The sequence below is a fragment of the Dama dama genome, chromosome 20 (assembly GCF_033118175.1).
Source record: "Dama dama isolate Ldn47 chromosome 20, ASM3311817v1, whole genome shotgun sequence".
Classification (NCBI taxonomy): Eukaryota; Metazoa; Chordata; class Mammalia; order Artiodactyla; family Cervidae; genus Dama; species Dama dama.
This window is the reverse complement of record NC_083700.1, coordinates 64,068,146-64,091,384: the sequence shown is the minus strand read 5'-3', so window position 1 is coordinate 64,091,384 and position 23,239 is coordinate 64,068,146. Positions and strand designations below refer to the sequence as shown.

General features: G+C 35.3%; 1 protein-coding gene across 3 annotated transcripts in view; it reads right to left on the bottom strand.

Moving 5' to 3' along the window:
* Positions 1-23,239, bottom strand: part of ADGRL4 (adhesion G protein-coupled receptor L4) — a 141,185-nt gene that overhangs the window by 104,135 nt on the left and 13,811 nt on the right. The window contains exon 3 of one of the 3 annotated variants that reach the window (XM_061121554.1): positions 19,474-19,564. The exons of the other annotated variants lie outside the window; for them this stretch is intronic. The gene's annotated coding sequence lies outside the window, so the exon portion shown is untranslated. The remainder of the gene's footprint in view (positions 1-19,473; positions 19,565-23,239) is intronic. 3 annotated transcript variants of the gene reach the window in all.

Genomic DNA, 23,239 nt, shown 5'->3' with positions numbered 1-23,239 from the left:
TTTGAATATTTTTCTGATTTGTTTTGCAATCCTAAATAGAAGCTTGAGAGTGGTTTACCGTGAAAATCTCACTTATATTTCCCATATTTTCAAGCACCATTTCAAAATATGTGTGTCTTTCAAAATATGTGTGCCATTTCTGTTAGAGCCAGACAACCCTTTGCTTTAACCTTGTTCAGTGAAACGTAAGGTAACAACTCACACCGATACAGCGTTACAATCTAGGCACAGGTGAGGAAGGTTGAGAAATCAAAGCAAACAAACTGATCATAGATCACATAAGGTGCTTCTGACTATAAGTAACAGAAAACCCATTTCAAAGTGACTTAAACCATAAGGTAATTAATTATCTCACAAAAGGAAAATTGCAGCGGTAGAATGACTACAGGGTTGATTAATTTACCAGCATAGCCATGCCATCAAGGTTATTTCCTCTGTCTGCTCTGTCATCCACAGTATTAATGCTTTCCCCCCTCAGGCTAGCTTTCTTCACAGTCATAAGATGACTTACAAAGGATTTTGAATTTTTATTCTAAATACATAAAGACTAGATAATCTTAATATCTTTCTCCAACAATAGAAATACTAGATAAAATAAGACAAATAAAATAAATGTACTCTTAAAGGTAAAACTGAGCAAACTAAAAACTACATGAAATCTTCAAAGACAAAAATAAAGAGAAAGATAATATTATGGTGTAAAAATAAGCCTCAAAAGACTTTTTAGGTGTGATAATTTTCAATGGCTTCTCTGGGAGGAAAGGACTGAACATGTGCAAGGTGAGCAAGGACTAAAACAACTGTTTAAAGTCAGGAACACCAAAGGACTGCACACACAGTGATAAGATGGACTTACAAAGATCTTCACCAGGGAAAAGAGGTGACACAAAAATTATCTATCTTGGCCTAGGCAATATACGGGGGTCAAAAGGCATTTCAGAATCTGTAGCTACATGCCTGTGGCCACAGTAATGGTAACCTGACAAATTGGTGGAAAGTGACTTTGAGGTAGTTAAGCGGGCATTCATTGCAAGAAGCAAATGAATATTCTTCCTCCTTAGAAAGATCTTTGACACAGGCATCACATGATCACCCATATAATGACTGGCTAAAATAAATTCTACAACTAAAACTAAACACACACACACACACACACACACACCATTCTTGAGGATCAGCAGAAACAACAAGTAAGAAATTTGGGACTTTAAAAATGAAATTATTGAATACCTATATAAAATAACTATGTTTAAAATATTTAAGTTGTGACATGTATAGTATGTGAAAGCAAATAAAATGTTTCTATTACAGACTTGAGAATTTTAAAGAATCAAGTAGAAGTTCTAGAATTAAAAACTAATAGTTGGAGTTAATAATTTAGCAGACTGTTACAAAAGAGACTAACTACAGCTGTAAAAATTGTTGACAAACAGCTAGCTCTGATGAAATTACCTAACATGTATGGCTCAGGGTTCCCTGGTGGCTCAGATATTAAAGAATCTACCTGCAATGTCAGAGACCTGGGTTTGATTCCTGTGTTGAGAATACCCCCTAGAGGAGGGCATGGCAACCCACTTCAGTATTCTTGCCTGGAGAATCCCCATGGACAGATGAGCCTGGTAGGTGACGGTCCATGGGGTTGCAAAGAGTCAAACACAACTGAGCATATAAGCACACACAGCATAGAAGCATATATAAACAAAGAGATGAGTAAAAAGAAAAAGCTTATAAAGAGAACATTTGACTGGAATTTCAGTGAGGTTAAATGAAGAAGCATCATTATTTTAAGAGTGGGTGGTGTTGAAGAAGACTCTTGAGAGTTCTTTGGACTGCAAGGAGATCAAACTAGTTGATCTGGAAATCAATTCCAAATATTCATTGGAAGGATTGTTGCTGAAATTCCGATACTTTGTCTATAAGGGAAAGGAATCTTATGCTGGAAAAGATTGAAAGCAAAAGGAGAAGCGGGTGGCAGAGGAAAAGATGGTTAAATAGCATTACCAACTCAATCGACATGAATTTGAGCAAACTCTGGGCTTCCCTGGTAGCTCATCTGGTAAGGAATCCACCTGAGTGGATTCACAGGAGACCCGAGTTCGATTCCTGGGAAAATCCCCTGGAGAAGGGAATGGCTACCTAATCCGGTATTTTTGCCTGGAGAATCCCAACGGACAAAGGAGCCTGGCAGGCTACAGTGCATGGGGTCGCAAAGAGTTGGACAGGACTGAGAGAATTTCATTTTCACTTTCTGGGAGAAAGTGGGCTTCCCAGGTGGCTTAGATGGTAAAGAATTCACCTTCAATGCAGGAGACCCAAATTTGATGCCTGAGTTGGGAAGATCCTCTGGAAAAAGGAACAGCAACTCACTCGCCTGGAGAATTCCATGGACAGAGGGGCCTGGTAGACTACAGTCCATGGGGCTGAAAAGAATCAGACATGATTTAGCAACTGAACAACAACAAATGCTACAGAATTTAAAATGAAAATATTTAAACACTGGAAATAAAATTCTAAGTCTGATAAAGGAAAGAAGTCTAAACCTGGACGCATCATTGTGAAAGACAAGAGGTAATCTTATATGCAGGTGCTCTTATTAACAGTATTATAAATTGAATGTTTGTGTCCCCCAAAATTCATATATTGAGGTCCTGACCCCTAATGTGATGATATCTGGAGACAGGTCTTTGGAAGCTAATTAGGGTTGGATGAGGTCATGACAATGGGGCCCTGGTCCAATGTCATTAGACTTCTATGTGAAGAGGCATCAGTCTCTCTCTCTCTCTTTCAATAATGTGAATGTGAGGACAGAGCAAGAGGGTGATCGTCAGTAAGACAGGAACTGAGCTCTCATCAGAACCTTACCATTCTGGCACCCTGATCTCTAACTTTCAGCCTCCAGAACTGTGAGGAAACCAACTTCTGTTGTTCAAACCACCTAGTGCATGTATTTGTTGTGGCAGCCTGAGTTGACTCATACATACAAGTAGAGAGAAAAGACAGATGATCTATAAAGATAAATGACAACAGACATTTTAAACAGTGACAAGAAGCAGATACTATATCATATTCCTTCAAATAGAGAAATTACCTGTTATTAGAGAAACTAATATAATTAGAGAAAATTACCTCTTAACTCAGAATGTTACATTCAAGCACAAGAAAAATACAGACATTTTCAAATAAACAAACTGTAAAATTTGCTATCAGTGGTGAACCTCAGGGCAGATAACATTGAACCCAGAAAGAAGGAATGGTAAACATGACAAAATGGTGAGAAAGAAATGGATAAATAACCAGGTAAATCTAAAACTACTTTACTGTATAAATAATACACTTAAACAGACAGTAAAGCAGTGGTTCAGAACATTTCTGAAGCTGCCCCACCTGTGTTTTGAATTTCATTCAGTCATTAATTAACTGGGTGATCCTTGGAAACATTATTAGCTTCCACATCTGAAAGATAGGTATTACGAGGATCATATGAGTTAATATAACTAAGATCCTAGAAGACTTCCAGGAACAAATAAGAAATTTATACCTCTTTTTATTTCTATTATTATGACCTCTATTATTTAAAAATAATACTGCATAATTTAAGAGATCAAAAGACAAACTAAAACATAGAACTATAATAATAGTTCAGATAAAAATGAGTGAGCTATTGAAATATTAAAGTCATATTTTGAAATACATGTGGACAGAAATGGTAGGGACCTAACAGAAGCAGAAGATATTAAGAAGAGGTGGCAAGAATACATAGACGAACTGTACAAAACAGATCATTACGACCCATATAATCGTGATGGTGTGATCACTCACCTAGAGGCATACATCCTGGAATGTGAAGTCAGTGGGCCTTAGGAAGTATGACTACGAACAAAGCTAGTGGAGGTGATGGAATTCCAGTTGAGCTATTTCAAATCCTGAAAGATGCTGCTGCACTCAATATGCCAGCAAATTTGGAAAACTCAGCAGTGGCCACAGGACTGGAAAAGGTCAGTTTTCATTCCAATCCCAAAGAAAGGCAATGCTAAAGAATGCTCAAACTACCGCACAATTGCACTCATCTCACAATTGCATTTAAGTAAAGTAATGCTTAAAATTCTCCAAGCCAGCCTTTAGCAATGTGTGCACCATGAACTTTCAAGCTGGTTTTAGAAAAGGCAGAGGAACCAGAGATCAAATTGCCAACATCTGCTGGATCATCGAAAAAGCAAGAGAATTCCAGAAAAACATCTATTTCTGCTTTATTGACTACGCCAAAGCCTTTGATTGTGTGAATCACAATAAACTGTGGAAAATTCTGAAAGAGATGGGAATACCAGACCACCTGACCTGCCTCTTGAGAAACCTATATGCAGGTCAGGAAGTAACAGAATGGGACATGGAGCAACAGACTGGTTCCAAACAGGAAAAGGAGTACATCAAGACTGTATATTGTCATCCTGCTTATTTAACTTATATGCAGAGTATGTCATGAGAAATGCTGAGCTGGAAGAAGCACAAGCTGGAATCAAGATTTCTGGGAGAAATATCAGTAACTTCAGATATGCAGATGACACCACCCTTATGGCAGAAAGTGAAGAAGAACTAAAGAGCCTCTTGAAGAAAGTAAAAAAGGAGAGTGAAAAAGCTGGCTTAAACTCAACATTTAGAAAACTAAGATCATGGCATCTGGTCCCATCACTTCATGGCAAGTAGATGGGGAAACAGTGGAAACAGTGGCTGACTTTATTTTTTGGGGCTCCAAAATCACTGCAGATAGTGATTGCAGCCATAAAATTAAAAGATGCTTACTCCCTGGAAGGAAAGTTATGACCAACCTAGATAGCATATTATATGGCAGAGACATTACTTTGTCAACAAAGGTCAGTCTAGTCAAGGCTATGGTTTTTCCAATGGTCATGTATGGATGTGAGAGTTGGACTATAATGAAAGCTGAGTGCAGAAGAATTGATGCTTTTGAACTGTGGTGTTGGAGAAGACTCTTGAGAGTCCCTTGTACTGCAAGGAGATCCAACCAATCCATCCTAAAGGAGATCAGCCCTGGGTCTTCACTGGAAGGACTGATGTTGAGGCTGAAACTCCAATACTTTGGCCACCTGATGCGAAGAGCTGACTCATCTGAAAAGACCCTGATGCTGAAAAAGATTGAGAGCAGGAGGAGAAGGGGACGACGGAGGATGAGATGGCTGGATGGCATCACTGACTCAATGGACATGGGTTTGGGTGGACTCCGGGAGTTGGTGATGGACAGGGAGGCCTGGCGTCCTGCAGTTCATGGGGTTGCAAAGAGTCGGACACGACAGAGCAACTGAATTGAACTGAACTGAAAGATTATATTTGGCTTGTTTCATTAATCGTGCAAGCTAAAGATTAAGGATACTACTAAACAAAATTGCAGAGAAAAGGAAAATGTCTTTCAGCACAGAATTTGGACAAATTCTGAATATATTCATCTAAACAGAAAAGGCATGTCATCTATGAAAGGCTAAACATTATGCTAGCTTGAATGTTTGGTATGAGAGCAGTCAATGCCAGAAGATATAAAAAAAACAGTATACAAAGTTCTAAAGAAAAGACAATCTGGCTTAAAGACAATATGTCCAGACAAGATTTTCAACTATGAAAGAATCTATTAGACATTTTTAAGTATAGTGGAACCTAACAGACACAGTGGTCACAAACACTCCTTGAAAAAAACATTCAGTAATGAAATTCAGCTAATCAGATAAGACATTTTTTAATTCCCAGAAATGGAGCATCAGTAGTAAAAATTACTCAAGGAAAGCACTAAATGCTTTTAAACATAAAAGTAAGACTAAACTTCTACGGGAATCATAGTAGAACAGAATTATTACTAGAATAAGCCTTGATAAATTAAAAAACAGAAAAAGCAACAAAACCCAGGTAAAAAAGGAAAGGAAAGGAGAAGTGTTACTATGATAATCAATTAGTCTTTTGTAGCACCAGGCAAACCAGCATTGTTTGAAATGAAAATGATTAAAAAAATTATCTCAGCACTCTGAATCTATTTATAATTTTTCTTATCTTTACATTTACTTTAAAATTTCTGTGTTAAACAAAGAAATCTGCAATTAGCAATTCTTTCAGTTTCATTCCCTCCTGTTAAATTCTAGTAAAATGAAAGTATCTTTCCATATATAGTATATTATATACTTTCAGTTATAACAGTATATTCTTTTTCTTCTGTTAAATCTAGTAAAATGAGACTGAGCACCCTTCAGTAAAATAATAACACATCTGCTATCATTATATGTCTATCTATCACTTGTCAATTATTTCCCTTATCTATCATGTCATTTTATAGGTATCTATAGAAAGATCTCCAGAATAGTGTTCATTAAATGTCTAAAAGCTGGCTTGGGGGTCTGCGAACTTTACTGATGTTTTGCTGTCTCCTCTTTTTAAATGGCTTGAAATTTTTATAAGGAATATATATATATATACACACATATATATACACATACATATATATATCACTTTTATAAAACAAAATATTCATAAACAAAATATTAGAGCTTGTTCCTGATTTAATAAACTTAACAACAGTTATCTTGTTTTTGATTTTTCAATTGTTTTGCACAACTAACATAATATGCTTCCTCCAATGGTAATTTCAGAAGGTTGACAGCTATCATACATAATGTCTCATTTCCCACGTAAACAAAGATGAAAAACAAAAATTACATATAATAAAATCTTCTTAGATGGCTGCAGACATGAGTGGCAAAGCTTAAGAATTATGTGAAAAATATTATAGATATTTAAGTTTTTATATGACAGAAATATGACTAAAAGTGACTTTTTTGACAATGAGGTCTGCAACAAAGATACCAATTTTTAAAAGTGATAGTCATCATTTTTCTTCTATTATTCAAACTTTGAAAAGATGTTACATGACACAATATTTGCAACAAATAAAATACAACTGAAATCCAAATGCAAACTAGGTTTCTACTCAAATTCAAATATTTTCCAAGCTGTTGACTCATCATAACTAAAAGCAGCTGGAGTCCTTTTCAAAACGATTGTAAACAATTTAAGTTACTGCCTCAAAAGATCATCAAAACAGAAAAAAATGTATTTTGCAAAAGAGATTGGAGAGAAAGTCTAAAAATGTATTTGACCATAAGGGAGGTGTTCTGTAGCAATAAGATGCTTTGAAGACAACTTAATCTCAACACATGGGTCATAGAACAAAAGGAGATAAATCATGGCATGATGGTCTCATTTAAAAGGGATATTTAGGAAGGAGGTGTTAGTGCTACTTTTAATAGAAAATTTTCAATCTCAGATGAATTTTTTATTACCTAAAACATTAGTTAAAAGTAGCTTCAAATCTCAATATCTAAATCAATATCTAACAGAAATCACAATAATTAACAATTTCCATGGCTGACTTCAGAGAGTCACATAGCATATATAAAACAGGTGACCATGGTATATTTGTCAAAGAGGACCTCATCAGTACTAGCTGTTTTCAAATTACAGTGGGGGAAATGTACCCCAAAGCATGTGCAAAATAATCCACTGATATACAGGAAAAGTGTTAACATTTCTTTCTTTATATTTTTTCCTTTTTGCATATCAGTAGTTATTGATTGTAATGTAGAAGGCTATAAATAAAATTTATAAATAAATGTACATATATTGGATGTGCAGTCTGAAAAACTCTTAATTTATAGCATGAAAACAGAACCAAAAAAACAACAATCTCCATCATTAGTTAGAATAGGATCGATTTCTATGTCAATTCTAATTATCTAGTAATTATCAGTACACTGTTCTGAGAAAATTCCAAGGCGATACTGCTTTTGACTGAAAATTCCAAGGCGATACTGCTATTGACTGAATATTTATATCTCCCCAAAATCCATATATTGAAGCCCCAATCCCAATTTTTGGGGAGATAATTAAGCCATGAGGGTGGAGCTCTCATGAATGGGATTAGTGCCTTTTTAAGTGGATGAAGGGAAGAGAAAATGGCCACCAGGAAACCAGGAAAAGTGTTCTCTTCAGCCATCTACTCTGCTGCACACTGATGTTGAATTTTCCAGCCTCCAGAACTGTGTGACATAAATATTTGATGTTTAAGTCACTCAGTCTATGGTATTTGTTACAGCATCAGAAGTGATTAAGACAGAAATCATGACACTTGTATATGGGAGAAGACAGAAAACATGACATTGTTGGAACAGTAATCCGGCATCTTGTTCCAGGTCTGGCAAACAATACTGCTTATTTATTTTATCTGGATGATTTATTTGTTTCTATATTTTCCAATATTTCAAGACTCCTTTGTCATTTTCCTAGACAAGCCACATTTATTCCCTGTTCTGTCCCCCACCACTCAAGGATCTGAAATGGCATGTGGGGATGCTCTAGATAATAAACCTGTGCCTGTGTGAACAAGTAAACTAGAATCCCCTGTTCTAAACCCTCACTTAGCCTCACTTTTTCTGTGTTCAAAATCCTATCCATTTTTGTCTTCACTGAACCTATACTTTCTTCTAAACTTTTCTCTCATTTTCTACTCAATTCTTTCTACAACCTTTATATTTGGTCAATTTCCACACTGACTTTTTTGCTTACTTTCATAACGCTACTACTTAAAATAATTTCTTTACTTTTCAGGCTCTACTCAACCCATTCTAGATTGGATTTAGTCACCAAAATTTCACCAAAGTAGTTCTTGCCAATGCCACCATTGATCTCTATATTAAAACAGCTATTGATTGTTTTTTGATTTTCACTGGGCCTTTCAGTAGCATTTGAAACTGTGAACTCTTCTTTCTTGAAAAATGCATTCCCTTAGCTTTAATGATAACACACAAGTTCTCCCTTCCTTTAAGGCCACATTCCTAAATCCTTTATGTCAATTTTCCTTTCTCTGAAGATTTGAGCTTAGTTCTTCATTTTCATTCTATGATCTCTTTTATGTAGTCACTATAGGTAAACACATCTGCTTCCATGGTTTCCATTAACACCAATATCCTGTTGATGACTCAAAAAATTTTCTTTCTATTCAAGACTTCTCTAAGTTCCAGACCAATATGTAGTGTTATCTCCACTTATATATATGAATGGCATGACAATGATACCATACCCAAAACAGAGCTAATGACTTTTCTCCATATCTATTTCCTTTTTTCCATCAAATGCACCAGTATCCACCTATTTGTTCACACTACAGGTCTAAGAGATATCCTTCACATCTTCCCATTTCTTACTTGTAACATCATCCAATCATCATTAAGATGTATAGAACTCTACGTTTTATATGTCACTCCCTTCTATTTTCTTCCATCTTTTTGGTCACTAATCTTGACTAAGCCAATATTCACTCTCCATGACTCAGGAGACAACATCCACCTGATGAACCTGTATCCATACTTTGTTGGCCTTCAATTTATTTATTTTGTATAGAAGAACAAGTGAATTTCTGAAAGCAGAATCCATTTTTTCACTATGGATAACATCAGGACTTTACATAATATAGCTACTGACCTATGTTTTAGATACATGTTCTACAATTGCAGCATTTCACTTCAGCAACTTATTTTGGTTGTTAGAATTTGTATTTCTTTTTCATTCATTAGTGCTTTCATAAGTACATATGATGATCATTCCTACCTGTCATATCTATCCTCAAACATATGCTTCATTAAGCTAATTTCCAGCTCAACCATCACTTTAAACATTGTCTCCTTATGAAGTTTCCATGGTTACTTGGGCCGCTCAAATGATTAATCATTTGTGTAACTGTGATTTAAATGTTTATTTATCCCTCTAAAATCCACAACAGCCACATATACTTATCCACTACTTTATATTTAACCCTCTAAAGTAGTACTTTATCACAACATAGGTGCTCAACAAGTATTTTTTGAGTGAATGAATACATGAATTAAAATGAATGCTAAATTATGCAAAAAAGCACCTGATTTGATCCAACATTATTGCTCTATTGTTAAAAAATAATCCATACTAATTACAGAATGGATTTTTAAGTGTATTATAAGCTATTACTTCTTGTATTATTTAACATATTTTCAGTAGCAGCTTATTTTTGTGTCTCTGTAATTTATGAATATTGAAAAATTAGAATGAAAGTTGAAAAATGTTAGAATTAAAAATTTTAAACTTTACATATAGCTGATTCACATTGCCATACATAGAAATCAAAAAAACATTTTAAAGCAATTATACTCCAATTAAAAATAATAAATAAAATTCTAAAATTGAATATAAGACATAACCTAGTATTTTCTTGCCCAGTTACAAAATAAAAGTAATTAAAAAAACAAATGTTATTATACTAAGGGTTTAAATACTTTATTACACATTTTAAAATAGTTAAATGGATTATCATTTCCTTGATAGTAATTTTGAAATGACAACTTTAAAAGAATCCGTTCAGTTCAGTCGCTCAGTCGTGTCTGACTCTTTGCGACCCCATGAATCGCAGCACGCCAGGCCTCCCTGTCCATCACCAGCTCCCGGAGTTCACTCAAACCCATGCCCATCAAGTTGGTGATGCCATCCAACCACTCATCCTCTGTCCCCTTCTCCTCCTGCCCCCAATCCCTAGCAGCATCAGGGTCTTTTCCAATGAGTCAACTCTTTGCATGAGGTGGCCAAAGTACTGGAGTTTCAGCTTCAGCATCAGTCCTTCCAATGAACACCCAGGACTGGTCTCCTTCAGGATGGACTGGTTGGATCTCCTTGCAGCCCAAGGGACTCTCAGGAGTCTTCTCCAACACCACAGTTCAAAAGCATCAATTTTTCGGCGCTCAGCTTTCTTCATTGTCCAACTCTCACATCCATACATGACCACTGGAAAAACAATAGCCTTCACTAGACTGACCTTTGTTGACAAAGTAATGTCTCTGCTTTATAATATGCTATCTAGGTTGGTCATAACTTTCCTTCCAAGGAGTAAGCGTCTTTTAATTTCATGGCTGCAGTCACTATCTGCAGTGATTTTGGAGCCCCCCAAAATAAAGTCTGACATTGTTTCCACTGTCTCCCCATCTATTTCCCATGAGGTGTTGGGACCAGATGCCATGATCTTAGTTTTCTGAATGCTAAGCTTTAAGCCAACTTTTTCACTCTCCTCTTTCACTTTCATCAAGAGGCTTTTTAGTTCCTCTTCACTCTCTGCCATAAGGGTGGTGTCATCTGCATATCTGAGGTTATTGATATTTCTCCCGGCAATCTTGATTCCAGCTTTTGCTTCTTCCAGTCCTGCATTTCTCATGATGTACTCTGCGTATAAGTTAAATAAACAGGGTGACAATATACAGCCTTGATGTACTGCTTTTCCTATTTGGAACCAGTCTGTTGTTCCATTTCCAGTTCTAACTGTTGCTTCCTGACCTGCATACAGGTTTCTCAAGAGGCAGGTCAGGTGGTCTGGTATTCTCATTTCTTGAAGATTTTCCACAGTTTATTGTGATCCACACAGTCAAAGGCTTTGGCGTAGTCAATAAAGTAGAAATAGATGTTTTTCTGGAACTCTATTGCTTTTTCGATGATCCAGCAGATGTTGGCAATTTGATCTCTGGTTCCTCTGCCTTTTCTAAAACCAGCTTGAACATCTGGAAGTTCATGGTTCACATATTGCTGAAGCCTGGCTTTGAGAATTTTGAGCAAATAGAAAGGAGTAAATTAAGAGTCTGATATGGATTTTCACCACTAACCTAGTGCTGTGAAGTTTGTTTTGACTTTAAAAAATGTTTAGTTGAGATTTAGTTTCAAAACAATGATTTTTTATTCTTAATCAAATGAATTTATATTTATCTTTCTTTTCATTTACCAGAAAGGTTTCCAAGAAGTACAGATGGTTCAAATGCAGTGAATAAATATTTGATCATCTTGGGGTGACATAAGTTAAACCATAACTCAGAAATGTTGCTGAACTGAATAAAGATGTCTTGACATATTTCCACTCAAATCTATCCTTATTCAGAACGTACTATTACATTGATGAATTCTTGAACAGCCACAGAAAAGCAGAATCATGACAGTAATTCCAATCTTTACTCTCAACCAGTTCTTGTCAATGAACATATGTTGTTCTTCAAGGTACTGAAAATCCTGATAGGTGCTTTCCAGGAGGTTATTCTGTGGACCTGTGATTTCTCTTACAGTTTAACTCTATCTAGAGATTATATTGAAATTCTCATCCTTGAAACAAAGTTGTACCAAATACTCATCTTTTCACTCTGCAAAATTATTGTATTTATATTTTTCTCAGAATGGTCTCATTCAATGGCAAATGAATTGCATTATCATATATAAGCATATATAGGTTTCCCAGGAGCTACAGTGGTAAAGAATCCACCTGCTTAGAGACAAAAGAAATGTGGGTTCAATCCCTGAGTGGGGAAGATCCCATGGAGAAGAAAATGGCAACCCACTCCAGCATTCTTGTCTGAAAAATTTGATGGACAGAGGAGCCAGGTGGCTACAAGCCACAGGGCTGCAAAGAGTCGGACATGACTGAGCACACACACACAGAAGCATTTGTACGGTGATCTTCTTCTTATATATAATGATATTATTTATATACACACAAACACATATATATGTGTATATATATATATATATATATATATATATATATATATGTTTCTCTGTTCTAAGTGTATGCCAAATAATCTTGCAAGTCTTTTTTAAAAAATTGCATAATAATAATTTAAAAAACCTCATATAGAGAAATATATATCTGTTTTTTTGTGCATCTATCAATCTTCATTTTGTTTTGTTTTTTAATTTTTATTGAGATATAGTTGATTTATAATCTTTGTATACTTTTAAATAGCCAATTTCAATAGGAGATTTGCTATGCCAAAGAAATTAGAGTTTCACAATATGTAGATTTTCTCCAAGGTTTCTTGTAAATCCTCTGTTTTCAAGCAATATTAATATATTTGTTAATCAATTATGATAAATATTCACAGTAAGTGGAATAAACTGTTTTCTGAGAATTTACATTTTTTTAAATGTTTCCTACTGTACTCTACATCCTCCACTAGGTACCACATCTTTAACGCTAAAGATTTAAAAAAAAATAACTCACTGGCATATATATGTGTGTGTGTGTATAAAATCTGGAAGCAGTTAGTTCCTAAATATTCTTTTTAAACATGCCTCTTTAAATTCAGTTTCCACCAAACTAACCAGGTGATTGGTACAAAGGTAATTAAATGAAAATCAGTCTTCAAAAAAAGATTAGTAGTAAGTGAATGATCAATTCATTTTTTCCTTCAGACAGGAAGCCTAAAATGTCAGTTAAGGATTAATAAACTATTAACAAGTGAGGTATAATATACTTTTATTCTAGGTATATGACTAAGTGCTCATATGTGTTGCTGTTCATGGAATTTGGTAAAAGCAGAAGAGTACTTCATTGTTATAACCTAGCTGCCTAGATGATCTTAATCTGATTTTCTGGATGGTTGGAAAAGTAGACAAAGAATGAACCTACCAAAAAAAAATTGGCAGAAAGTGACTGACAGATTTACATTAGTAATAGTTCAATAGTAATAGTAAAAAAGCACAAGCTGGAATCAAGATTGCCAGGGGAAATATCAATAACCTCAGATATGCAGATGACACCACCCTTATGGCAGAAAGTGAAGAGGAACTAAAAAGCCTCTTGATGAAAGTGAAAGAGGAGAGTGAAAAAGTAGGCTTAAAGCTCAACATTCAGAAAACTAAGATCATGGCATCTGGCCCCATCACCTCATGGGAAATAGATGGGGAGACAGTGGAAACAGTGTCAGACTTTATTTTTGGGGCTCCAAAATCACTGCAGGTGGTGACTGCAGCCATGAAATTAAAAGATGCTTACTCCTTGGAAGGAAAGTTATGACCAAACTAGATAGCATATTAAAAAGCAGAGACATTACTTTGCCAACAAAGGTCCGTCTAGTCAGGTTTTTCTAGTGGTCATGTATGGATATGAGAGTTGGACTATAAAGAAAACTGAGTGCAGAAGAATTGATGCTTTTGAAGTGTGGTGTTGAAGAAAACTCTTGAGAGTCCCTTGGACTGCAAGAAGATCCAACCAGTCCATCCTAAAGGAGATCAGTCCTGGGTGTTCATTGGAAGGACTGATGCTGAAGCTGAAACTCCAGTATTTTGGCCACTTCATGTGAAGAGCTGACTCATTAGAAAAGACCCTGATGCTGGGACGGATTGGGGGCAGGAGAAGAAGGGGACGACAGAGGATGAGATGGTTGGATGGCATCACCGACTCGATGGACATGGGTTTGAGTAAACTCCAGGAGTTGGTATAGGACAGGGAGGCCTGGCGTGCTGCGATTCATGGGGTCGCAAAGAGTCAGACATGACTGAGAAACTGAACTGAACTCAACTGAATAGTAATAGTTACCGAGGCCTTTCTATATGGCCAGTATCATAATTAAGTGCTATACTTTTATTATCTTCTCGTATCTGCATAAGATATTTTGAGGTTGATAAGAATATTTATAAACTAAAGACATAGAAACTGGTCCAAATATGACAGCTAGTAAATGACAGAACCAGGATTTGATCCCAGGTGAGTCTTCCTCAATGTCTGCTTCTTCTATAGCCCTGCTTCTCCAAATAAGCTGTAATTCACCTTTGATCAGTTTTGGTCGAAACTGTTAATACCATCTGAATCCAAAATGCTGAGGTATAGATTTTCAAAGTGGGTCTCCATTAAAATACTTCCTGTGCTGAAATCTACTTTTAAATAAACAATACCCATTTTTCCCTTCTATATTATTATTTGTACTCAGTATTCTAGATTTGAATACTAATCATATATCAAATTTTAATTTAAATTCTATTCTCTAAGCATTTCATATTTCTACGTGGGTCATTAAGTTTTAATACTGTCATAATGGCAGTTTCTTTTCAATTATAAAGGAACTGATCTCTAAATATTAAGGTATCATTTAGTAGAAAGTCCTTCAGTCACAATTAATAAATTGATGGATTCTTTTTTAAAAATTGTATCTCCAATAATTGATAAAACTTAAGTTTTCTCAACAGAGTAAGGAAAATGTATTATAAGTTATAATCTAAAACCTTGCTTAAAGTCAGATTAACTTCCCACTTCTTTATTCTTAAATTGGCCATCAGATTGTTTAAAAGGATAAGTATAAAGAGATTATTTACTATAAAACAATTAATGCCTCTATTGAAAATTTTCTGATATATTTATTTACTAATAAACTGAAATCAAAGACAAAAACATATTTAAAAACACTCTTCTCCACATGGTATTCCATTATGAAACTGCTGCAGTGAGTATTATATTTGTTGAACAAACATAACACTATAATCAAGCATCTGCTTGCTTTCCTGCATTGTATATACAACAGAGATTTGCTGCACTTTTTTAGTATTCTCAATAGGTTTCTGTGTTTATAAAGGTCCAGAAATGATCTTTAGACCATATCCTCCATATGGCACCAGGAAACCTAGCATAAGAACCTTTCCTACACAAAGGATATAGAATTGTCTCATTTCAAAATATCAACAATTTTCTAGAAACACAAAGCTACCAAGTAAGTGTTAGAACTATCTCAACTTCTATTCAACCTTGTTCAAATTGATTTAGTCTTCTGCACGTGTCAACTTTAATTATCAAAAATACACAAATAAACAGCAGATTCCTTTCTTGAGTTCTAAATGTTAACTATAACTCCAATGACATTTTTAATAATAAATTCTTTAATACTCAGAACGTGTTTTTCATCAGCAGAGGGCCATCTCAGCATAATGTCACTAAACAACCATGACCTAAATTTTAGTTCTGAGGTTTTATCCACAAAAGAGAAATAAAGTGAGATGCTTACTTTTCTGGATAATTATTGCATATATAACTGATTTGATTAGTCAACCCAAATAATCTCAAAACATTTTGGTGTTCTTAGGGAAGACTACAAATTTCACAATTTGTTTTAACTCTCCTCTGTAATTCAGGTTTTCCTCTGTAAACACATCCTAATATCTGCTAAATAAGCTAAGATTTAAGACATGCAGAACACTGATAACTACCTTAATTCTACTGTAACTTCTTAAAAACAATTTACTGAATAATTTAAATAATAACCTTTATGTCTAAGTGGGCTAATGTGTGCACACTTTAATATTTTTTATTTTACAAATATAACCTTTAAGATAATAGAGAATACAAAATACCATGCTGCTCAGTGAGAATACTACTACTAAAGAACTCCACCTTCAATATCATGAAACAACTAAATATAATGTCAATTACATAAATCCCACTTGTTATGCCAGAGAGGGAGATTATTCAAACCTCACAGAAAATTAGTTTCTTTCTTTATATGGTAACAAAGTGATTAACTAGTAAGTTTAACATGAAGAAATGATACAATTCCAAGTGTCTACAGTTCCTTAAACCACATCAAGATACATTGGCAGATGTTTCAATTAATGTGTAGCAAGGCCACAAAATCAATTTCTTATCAGCTAAAAACACTCATACAGTAAATTTTATTTTCAAACCATAATCTGTAAATTAAATCTGTGTCCCTAAAAAATACAGTTCAAAAAATCAGTCATTGGGTTTTCTCCCTGATAACGTTTTCACAAATGGCACAAGGCTTTGTATGCTATATATAGCCTACAATGTTTGGTTAGATGCTAATCTTCCTAGAGAATGTCATTATCTTTTTCCATGGCAAATAAAGGACCAAAGTGTTAATTTCCTTCTTAAACTAAGTACAAGGTTTGAACACATCTGGGATTCTATCTTCTAGCAATTTGTTTGGGAACTTTAAACAATTATAAAGAGAAATCTCTGAAACTGTATACTAATCTGGATTTCTTGGTAATATAAATTATCTGAACATAAAATTGCGGGAAAAATCATGTTAATATGGAAAATAGCATTACCATGCAGTAAATTCCACGTAAAAGGACTTAGCAGGAATTGAACTTTTCAGGCCAATGACACTCAAGATAATCACATTTTTAATGAAAATTCATTGACTTGAATATAAAATACCATCATGTATTATATTCAGGTGCTGGAGTTCTTTCTCTATATTCTAATTTCTTTAAACAAAATGTTTTTTCTAATAACTGATTCTCACCCTATTCACAACTCCACATGAGACGGTAGTAATGTAAGTCTTTTTACCTTTTCTCTCAATGGCAATGAACCAAAACAGTTAAAGGAGCTGAAATATATCAATAATATTGCCTTAATGTTTTAATATTCATAAAATCACAATTTTCATGGTAGACAAATATTTGTTCTGTTTTTTAACAGATGCATGATACTTTCATACAAATGCTGTATAATGTACACTACCTAGTGGTATTATCTCATACAGCCACCAACAAATTATAAAAATTCATTTATTGTAAATTCAGATTCTTGAGACCAATTTGGTGGTTGATAAAATATGATATATAAAATCATATCTCAAGAAGACGGGAAGAAAAAGTTATCTGAGATAATACACTAGAGCTTTTCAAAGCATTTTTTCCACACACTCCTAACCATATACTCTTTTTGTTGATTTCAGCACTGCTAGACAAAATGAAAAGAATGTTTTCTAAAGCAAGGAGGTGAATAACTCTGAGGAAGGGTTAAAACACATCTACAAAAATTAAACACAACATTTTTGTAGATGAAGACAATATTTTCTTCATAATCTTTATATATTACAAGTATTAAAATTTTAATAAAGTAATTTACAGAGAGTATTTTATTTCTTCCCACTTTATTCATGTTATAATCTATTCCATTTTAATCAAATTTAGAGCTTGATAAAAAATCAACGTAAAATTTGTTTTAATAGCAGTCTTACTTTGTATATATTAATGCAAAAAAGACAAAAGTTCACCCTAAGTAAGTGAAGGATAAAGACAGCCATATGTAACACTGTACTTAAAAAGATTGGTTCATTGTAAAAAGTGATAAATGTGAGACAGATATTTTCAATAACACAAAAATTATTTTCTGAAATTAAAGGACAATTATTATGAATAGAAGTGAAAATATAGTTTTTCTAAGTGCCAATAATTTCACAATTCCTAGGATTTCTATGAAAACAGCATATTTTACACATAAGATGCAGGAAAAAATACCACAGTTAATGTGACAACTGGAACTCTGAAGATTAGGGCCAGACTGCTTCAAAAACAGGAGGTCATCACAAGGCATCAGTGCCAATATGGGAAACGACCCTGCCTTAGGACATACTGCTTCTTCATTCATGAAAATGTTCAAAAGAGCAATAGATAAGTTAATGGAAATTCAGTCTTGCATAGTTGATCACTCACAATGAAACAGGGAAAGGCAATTTGGAGAAAACCAACGTAAAGTTTATTAAGCAAACTGATCATTCATACACATTTCCATCTGGTTATAATGGACAGTCTTTATTTATAGCAAAATACTTGGGATGGGATTATACATAAGGTAATCTTGCTGTCTGGGTCTTGTTACAATGTAGAGAATTCAAGCAAACCTGGGTGCTGACCCATGCAAGCAGGAATATCATACACAATATCTTGGTAAATTCAGCACAGACAGGGAATAGTAAGAATGGGGCACTAACCAATCAGAATAACCACTCAAAAAACAATCCATGTATTTTACAGACTATATCCAGGGAATTTTGATAGTTTCCAAGGATGCAGTCAAGAATAAGAATTAGTCACTGTCTTCAAGCAACAGTCACTGTTGGGATTTCCCAAGCACCATTTAAAAGCAGGCAGACTCCATCAACACCTATTCCAATATTAATGAATTAATGCAAAAATAAAAAGGAATTATGCAAAGATGAAAAAGCAAACAATCATTCTGAACATACAGGAATAAGAAAGGCCTTGCAAACTGACGTATGTATTGAGTCTTAAACATTAAATCAAAGCTTATAATATTCCCAACATTTAAAGTGCCTTATTTCTCTCCTGAGCACACACACAATTGATTATTCTGTTCCGTTTATTGTCTGACGCAAAGTATTTTGATGCCTGGAAATACATGAAATTCTCAGAATGGAGAAATTTAGATACAGGATTCCAGCTGAGAAAACTTCCTTCTGATCAAGTCCACTCTCAAACTCCCTGGCTCATTACACTTACAAATAAATGATCATCAGTGTTCCTTTGAAGTTGCAACACAAGGACAAGTTCCATTTTGCAGCATTTTGTTCCAGATTGTTCGTTAAATCGTACTTATAAAATCACATGAATCATAACCCTCCTCTCCACAAAATGAATATGTGTACTATTTTATTCAAAAGGGGTACTCTCAACCACATACAACAGTGACTAAACCTTTCCCAGAAGGGAGCAAATATAAAAATCAAGGTTTATAGCCTTCTTGTTTCTTCTGGATGATTCTAGTGACTCTGATACAACACTTCTCTTGCTGATCATATTATATAATATTTAACACCTTACTTTTTAGCACTGCAATACAGAGGGTTCACTGAAGATTGGCCCAGAAACTTTTTTCCACAGGAGAAAGTCACTGACAAAACAGGTTTTCATGCTGGAAATAATGGAAAATAAGTTTTATTTATGTGCTGACATCTACGGATTTGTAATATATGTCTGACGAACTCTGAGGTCACACCTTGGTTCAGTAGGGAAAAAAAAAAAATATCATCATGGTGTTATGGTCATGAGTAGAGAGAAGTGAGCACATGCAGTAGATGAAAGCCTCACCTGCACTGGTCATGCCAGCTCCAGAGATCAGGGTAAAAAGCAGTGTGGTACAGTGGAAAGAGCACGGGGTTTAGAGACAAAAGACAAAAATCCGTATGTTTTGCTTTCTTGTTCCAAACTGAGTTGAAAATCCATTAGTTACTAAAAAAGATGAAATTTAAATTGACTAAAGTTCAAATAAAAGTCTCACAATAACAGAATCAGAATTTTAAAGCTGAGAGAGACATTAACAACCATTATCATAAAAGTCTCAGTTGAACAGGACTAGTGTGTGTGTGTGAAGTGAAAGTTGCTTAGTTGTGTCCAACTCTTTGCGACTCCATGGGCAGGCCTGGGGCCTGCAAGGCTCCTCTGTCCATGGAATTCTCCAGACAAGAATACTGGAATGGGTGGTCATTCCCCTTCTCCAGAGGATCTTGCCAACCCAGGGATAAAACCCAGGTCTCCCACATTGCAGGCAGATTCTATAGACTAGTCCATGTAAATAACAAGAGAAACCTTGGATACCATGGCACAGTTATATGAGAATACATTATCAAAGAATCTAGTTACTTGGGCATGACATACTAGGAGGGGTCAAGTTATGGGGCTGGGTCTTAGTTAATAATAAGCATATAAAAAGGGATCTAATACTGGAATACTCTGGCCACCTGATGCGAAGAACTGACTCATTTGAAAAGAGCCTCATGCCGGGAAAGACTGAAGGTGGCAGGAGAAGGGGACGGCAGAGGATGAGATGGTTGGATGGCATCACCGACTCAATGGACATGAGTTTGAGTAAACTCCAGGAGTTGGTGATGGACAGGGAGGCCTGGTGTGCTGCAGTCCATGGCGTCACAAAGAGTCGGACACGACTGAGTGACTGAACTGAACTGAATAATGGAAACCTGGAAGAGGAAACTGGAGTAGTAATTATTTTAAGAGGACAGAGTAATATTACAGGATTTATAAAACATACCCTTCCTCTCTTAAGCTATAATTAGTATCAGAAAAGGGCTTAAATGAAGTAGAAGTTAAATGAAAGTAGATGAATATAGAAATGGAGGTCTAAAGGACTGATAGAAAGTCTTCTTGTAGTGGTCATGGATGGATCTTGGCCGCTTGGCCTCTACTCACTCTCCCGATGGTAAGAGTCACTCAAATAATTTGAGTAGGTTTTCAACTATGCTACATGAATGAAGGAGCCTACATATTCTATTATTTAGGTGCACAAAGGTAATAAACATCTTGAATATATAAATAAAACTGACAGGTCACAAAGTAAACTATACTACTCTTATAGCAAGATATCAATAGAGGTATTCCTTAAACAAAAGCTGAAATGTAAGGCACAAACATATTATTCAAAAGACAGGTGAATATTGGAGGATTCTTTGAAATGAAGACTCCTGTGTTTCTTAAGCTTTGGGAAATTGTCGTATCTTTTGTTATTTCTTTTGTTAAATCTTGCCTGACCCCTCTTCAATAAGACTTTGATTGGATGGGTATTAGGTTCTCTGTGTTTGGTTTCTCAGTTTTGCTCTCACAGTTTCCATCTTTGCCTTTTAGTTTTGCGGTCTCTGAGTATTATTTTTCTGCTCTATTGTATATTACTGCCTTAATCTGGGAATAATATAGATGAGAAGATAAATATATTTCACTGGAGCAGATACATAGATTTGTTTGGTAGTAACTATCAAGTATATTAGCCAGTGAATTCATGAAATCACTCAGGGGAAACAAACAATATAGGTTGGAAACTGCAGATAATTGCGGTATTACAACGACAGAAGTTACAAGTGAATCAAAAATAAATCTTGAGTTCAATTAAATGGAGCAGAGGCTTTTCAACAACAATGCTCGGAGAAGGAAACAGCAACCCACTCCAGTACTCTTGCCTGGAGAATCCCAGGGATGGAGGAGCCTGGTGGGCTGCCGTCTCCGGGGTCGCACAGAGTCGGACACGTCTGAAGGGACTCGGCAGCAGCAGCAGCACTGTTCTTAGGCACCAGGTATGGGCTCTATCCCAAAACTAGTGATATCACCATGTGAAAATTCACCAGTAGGTCATGGAATTAGGGTCAGAAAACACACTGACTACCCTGTTTCACCTTTAAGATAAAGTAGGGAAGGGATCTGGGAGAGATGTAGCAAGGGGATGAAAGTGGGCTATTATAAAAAGGCAGACTGTATTGAGCTGACGAATTTAAGAATATTTTGACTTACGCAGTCCACAGGTATCCTCCACTGAAGTGTAAGCAAATTTGAAATTTGTAGCTTCCCTGTTCTATGTGTGATCATTTCTATAGGAGAGAAAACCCAAGAATAGAGACTTCAGTCTCAATCTTCTGTTTTTAAGAATTGCTTGCATTACTGACAATTTTACCAGCTTACTGTCTTGAGGGATTGCTACAAAAGGAGATGAATAAAAGGAAAAAGAAAGCACAAGGAATTGAGCAGCACAAAGGTTACAGAATACACTAAAGAAGAAAGTATGTTTTGTGGTATGACAGCTTTTTCATACCCAGGAGCATATTTTATTTGTTTTGTTTGTTTGGATGCAAACTTTCTGAGAATCTCTTTGAGGGTATCAACTGGAGTTTTTCCTTCAACCTCATTTCTCTCCTTAGAAAGTATCTTTCTTAGGCCAGTTGTTCTGTTTATTCATCTTTGTGTTTGTATTTTTGGCTTTTCTCCAGTAATTGGTTATCCTTAAATGACCGTCATGTTTATAACTAAAGAACAATGTTGATTATCACAGGTATTTTGGCCTACATTTTGTCTGCCAGACAATTACAAATTCTTTAGCACAAGAGTTCTGAGTTTCCTGTATATGTGGGTGTGCCATAGGAAGTTTCCAGCATTATTCTAATTAGCATAGGTGGAGAATGGGCAGAAAGATGGTATTAATTTTCAACTTCAGTGATGGCAGGCAGATGACAAAGTTTTCTTTGAGAGTATTTTCTTGGCTTCATTTGGGAGAAAACACCAGTGGGAAATAGACCAATCTGCATAGCCTTAGGAAAATAATGTCAACCAATCACTTAAGTTTCTCCTCCCTTTCTGGGCGAGAGAAAGAATATGACCACCACAGGGAAAAGACACCATCTTCACTGAAGCCTGCTCTGTGTACACTTAACTATCCCACTTGTAGCACAAGATTCTGCTTTGAGAAGTTGGCTCTTAATTTGTAGACTTCTCATGAATCCTCTCTGATTTCACTGATTTTATTGTCAATTCACTGGGCTTTAAAGACATAGATAAACAGGAGTGAAATAACTGTCCCTGGTCTAAGAATTTCATCAAAATATTAAAGCTTGTAAATAGTTTTAACTTCCCTGCACTGATTCCTAAAGTGTCATAAATGTGTACCCCACAGATTTTTTTCTTTTTATCCGTTGTTTTGATAATGTACTGGAAAAAAATAAAGCAGAATCAAGGTGGGAGGGGAAGAACTACAATAATTCATTTTTTATTAATGAGATTCAATTTCATTATTTGCAGATTTACCTCACATAGT